This window comes from Ixodes scapularis, unplaced genomic scaffold, assembly GCF_016920785.2.
Source record: "Ixodes scapularis isolate PalLabHiFi unplaced genomic scaffold, ASM1692078v2 PGA_scaffold2__306_contigs__length_199485367, whole genome shotgun sequence".
In the NCBI taxonomy this organism is placed as follows: domain Eukaryota; kingdom Metazoa; phylum Arthropoda; class Arachnida; order Ixodida; family Ixodidae; genus Ixodes; species Ixodes scapularis.
Window position 1 is genome coordinate 190,798,935 of NW_024609857.1, and position 5,454 is coordinate 190,804,388.

Sequence of the window (5,454 nt, forward strand, 5' to 3'; positions counted from 1 at the left end):
GTAATTTTTCGTGAGTGATTCTCGGATATATTACTAGATCTGACGTCACATTTGGATTTCTGCGTTGATACAATGTTAGATTTGATCTCACATTTTTTTGTCGTGTTCTGATACAATGCCGGATGTGACGTCGCATCTTAAGTTGTACTATAATGTACAGTACACTTTTTGAGGTCACCTCTTGAGTTGAAATATGTGCTGTCCCACGTAGTGTTCTACTGTAATACAGTACAAGGCGTGACGTACCGGTCGGGAAGCTGGCAAACGAGCTAAACTAAACAAATGTATTTAATCTAGCAAGATCCGTTATTCCGCTAAAATATTTCGGATGCTCAGCGGAGAGCCGATGATTCCACGATGATGTCTCAGTATTCTAGGCGTCATCAATATTTTCACGATGTTTAACGAGTTCCCGAGCTGATGGAGCTCTCGCCTTCTGCTCCTGATGCCTCCCGCGCGTCAATCGACGGGCCCCGTTCTCCGAACCCGTTGCCAAAACACGCGTGCAATATAAATGCGGCGGAAAACAATGCCGGCCACGGCGGCCCGCTGATGGGGCGGCATCTCCAAATGAGCAGCCATCTATCTCAATTGCCACCAGAGGGAACCCCCCTCGGCCCGCGTGCCTTTGTTGCCAGTGGTTTCCCGCGAGAAGAGGCGCAACTGACTTTATTATATACTCCATTCACCCCTGACAGTGCGGTGGGAGCTGCGCACCCGCCGAACCAATCAACCGCCTGCCCCCGCATCAACTGACCTCGCGCTCGATGCACGTGAGTATGGGGCGGGTGCGTAATCACGGGGCGCAGAGATAGACGCATGATTGGTCCGACGAGCCCGTTACTCCCACCGCACTGTCGACTGAGGGGTGAGCGCGGAATATGGGCACGCAGCAGCGTCGGTAGCACGCGTCGGTACGCCGCTATTTCTTTTTTTCTTGGTCTTCGGGTAGCAAAAAAATTTCCTTGACGGTTTTCTTTTTTTTTTTTTTTTTCTTACGAGTTTGTTACGATGCCGCGTTAAGGTTTGTGGCAATGAAGTTAGCCTCAGTGGCGCCACTGCGTCGTCTGCGAAGCGCCAAGGTTGCCATCACTCCTCATCACGGAGATAACGGCGAGCGTGTCGCTTAAAAGCAGACCCGAGATAGTTACGCTGGCGAGAAGTCGCGTGCCTCCTTGCGCAGCCGTCTTGCCTAACGGCGGGGATTTATTACCGTAATTAAGATGTGACGCACTAGCAAAAACAGTCTCGTGATCATTTTTTTTTTTTGCGCAAAAGACGGGGGGGGGGGGGGGGGGGGAATTAGCCGAGACTGCCTCGGTGTGTCTACACGCTCCCTGCGCTCGCTGGAATACGGCGTTACGAAATTGGTTGCTATTATACTGAACTCAAGTCTCAAAGTGTCAGCTAGAAGAGCGTTATTATACCGTATTGCCTCGAGTACTAAACGCACTGCTTATGACCAAAGCCTGTGGGTCGGCTTTCCCGTGATCGACATGACTAGCCAATAACAGGGATCGACAGAAAGATTCATACGTTTTACGAGACGCAGAGAAAACGTCTTCAGGCCAAAATTATATCTGGGAAGATTGCATCTTTTATGAGGGAGATCGGTGGCCCGGTGGGCTAGCGCATACAAGCGCCGAGAACATGCAGCGAGAGCTCGCGCTGCAGAACCCAGGCACCTCCTGGGTTCAATCCCACCCCTGCCGTTTTCGATCTGGATGAGCTTGGTACCGGCGCGCGGTCGTGTCTAACTACTGAGTGATGCACGTTAAAGACCTAGGCTAGCGGTTCTACAGCACTGACTGAATTTATCATCTACAGCTGGGAGAAAAGTCGCTTGTGGAGGCAAACTAAGTTCAGGCTGTATAAACATACATACAGGCCCGTTTTTTATGAGGAACCCTGTTCTCTCGCGACCTTGTTATTCGCTATTGTTTTTTTTTATGCCGAACACGATGATTGACCACATGAGTGTTTTTCATGAAGGTACACGCAAGGGCCTTGTTCATAAATAGTGCGTCTATTACTCGAGTTGAAATTACGGTGCTTCCTATAAAGTTTCTTATAAAAAAAACCTGTCGCCTCGAAAATATCTGGAAACATGTTTTCCCGCAACGTGCTCTCCGTGTGGATTGCAATGCACTTAAAATACGTTGCCGTCCTAACACCAATGAAATCCCGTACTGGGATTAGTTTGGTTTGAAACAGTTAACGCGCACGGTGACAGTGCAATTTAATTTAATGTAATTTCATCATTTTCGTAAGCCCTTCACACCGCTTAAAGCATTAAAGCAGTTCTTTGTTCCTTACTCTAGCTGAATCTCGGTCAGTAAAACTAACTGTGACATATCGAGGCACTTCGAGGTACAAAAATGACTTTTATGGTAGATTGTTTGCTCCGTCATGCAAGGCTATCCGCAACAAAGATGCGACTACCGCGTACGGGCGCCTGTCTAGCTTTGACTGCAGAGGTCCGAATCTCGTAGCCAGTTGTGGAGAGCGTTGCAGGACAGCAGTTACGGTCCACGAAGAGCCTCTAAAATTTAATTAGCCTCTAGAGAGAAGCTGGCGTATGCCGGTTAGCAAACGCGACTAATTTGGCTATATACAAAGCCGCGACGCCACAGAAAGGCGCGTAGCCCGAACCAAGAGGCCTATGCCACCCGAGGTTCTCACGGGATTAAAGTGGGCGCTTCAAGAGGTTCTTTGAAATGGCAGCGCCAGGTTCCAATATTAAATACCGCTCTTCAAAATTACGATCCGCTAATGCCGCCATCACACACGGCTAATACATTATACAAAAGACACTCTGCAGAAATCTTCGAAGCATGCATATGTAGAAAGGTGTGATGAATCGTGATCACACACCTCAACGAGGTACCAAAAAAAAACGATTCTGAAAAAAAAAAAAAGGCACGACACAACAACACGTTGAAGAAGAAGAGGTGGCTGGAACAACGAGGGCGAAAGCTGGCTGAGGCACTTCCTGGGAGCCGTCCTCCTGGGAGCCGTCGACGCAAACAGTCACGACTGGGCGCAACTGCGAGGTGCAGCTGGGCCGTATCGTGTAAGCGATGTTCCGTTGCCTCGGATGACCCCCAGTGGTGGCTGCACCGACCATGGAAGACGTCTCTCACGTCTTTGTTTCAAGGTGAACTGAAGTGGTGAAGTGTTTCACTCCGACTTCCACTAGCTTATTGCACTCGAGACTCGCATTTAATCTTCAGTAGCGCATCGAATAGTAGTTTTATGACTACCCTACTCGAATTGTGTATCCCTGACGTATTCCATGCATTTTCTTAGGTTCGTCTCGCTATTGTTTTTCAACGTGACTGCCAAAACTCATGCAAAACTAGTACTTGCCTCGTCGTTAATTTAATGTATTCCCAGAAAGCTTAGCTTCGAATATTGAACCTCCTCAAAGAAGCCTTCGAACATGCAAAACGCGTGTTCCTCATACACTTGTGCCGTGCTGCCTGCAGAGAGCACAATGCCTTTTGGTCGTGATGCGTGAGCTGTCTGAGTGCGGTTTAAGACTGCTCTCTGACTTCTAGCATGCGAAAGGCTGACAGGGGAATAGAGCAATATACACACAAGGTAAAGAGCGGAAACTGCCATAGGCCCCAGTGGCCCAGATAACACGCAGCGCACCTAGCAGGTGGGATTAAAAGTTCATATCGCAGATTTCTGGTTACGATATGGGTAGTTCTGTTTCGAATTCAGTGGTTTTGCTCACCGGCATGCAAACGCGGCATCTTGATATTTTAGTTGCGATTTTAGCTCCAATATTTGCTGTATTTACATGTATTTACTACCTATAAGTACAGTTCGAAACTTAGCAATTGCATACTCTGTGAAGTAAAGATTAGCCGACATCACACAACGAAAAGTATATTTTTCTGCGATAAAATATTTGGTGAAATTAGTCAAGAAGAATCTTGGCTTAAGGAATATTATAAGTTAATCAGGAAGTGATTCAAACGGAATTTATACTTAGCTCAATTATGTACAGATGAATCAGGTCTGGCGAAACATGTTTCCTAAAATAGCGATTAAGATTCACGAGGGAAAATTATTATTAACATAATTAATTATTTACAACATACTGAATTAGACAAATATATCTGGGAATACACGCGTCATTATTATTTGCCAAACAAGAACATGTGGCATGATAATTTACGAAGCTCAAACGATACACATCTTGATCAGAACGTTTCACTGAGTCACAGGTCACAGTATAAAAATCCTTCCCTCTCAACCTCCCCAAAAGCCACCATCAAGCGAGGTGTACCATACCGCCATAAAACACAGTTTCCACGTCAGTTTTGATAGAAGAATTCGGAATACTGTAACTTTTTTTGTTTTTGGTTAAAACAGGAAACAATAAACCATACAGTGGAGATTAAACCAGGTACAGCACATTTAAAAAGACCGAAACTGCACTGTTAAATAAGATACCCTCTATATATGTATACATAACTTCACTTTGAAAAAAACCACACCATTCCACTTTGAATGTGTCCAATTGTCTCCCAGAAACAGCAGACTGGCGACGTACTTTATATAGGTACCCAGTCATTTCCCTACTCGGGGGGATGTACACCCCCCCTCCCCCCCCTAAAAATTTAGACACCCCCTCCCTAATTTCCGTTCCTGGGGAAACCCCTGTATGTACCTGTAAACGCAACGAACATGCCACAAAGACGCACTCGGCCAAACATCTTTAAAAAATTTTCTGCCACTCCTCGGAACAGAGATGGAAAGAAACCTACACCTGACAGTGTTGCAAACGAAACAGCAGACACTTTTGGAACATGTGCTGCACTCTCTACAATGGCAAGGAAGTGATATTCTAGCTGCTTGATGAAATCAAGAGCAGCCTCTGAGGGTACAACTTGATTCCCAAACATTTTACCGGGCACATGATACGCTTTTAACACCAAGAAATACTGCTGAGGCGCTCTTGGTCAGAACAGACACAGTTCTGAGTCATTTTCTCACGAAAAAGTTTGATAAGAAACTCTCCGACATATAATGTGCAGGAGTCTACAATTACACTTGATTTTATGTTTGACCTAAAAACAATATTAATCTTCTTTTTTTTTTTTTTTACATCGCTTGGTACAGTACCGCTTGGCATAGTGTTAGTTATAAGAGATTATGAGATCTCACAAAATTTCGATATGCGAAGTCAGTCAGCCACCGAAATGAGGCGTCTGGTCTATTGGTTGTAAAGGAGCAATTTAGCAAGCGCGGTACGGCTGCTAGCCTTGGTCTTTTAATGGGCGTCAAGCAGAGATGATTACACAAACCCGTGTCGATAATACGCTCATAGGCCTGTAGTACTCATGTTCTGAGTAGCGTCCCTATGAAAAAAAAAATCAAATGCTTTTAGGTCCCGGTCTGGTTTCTAAAAGAAATTAAGAACAAAAAGATAAATGGCGA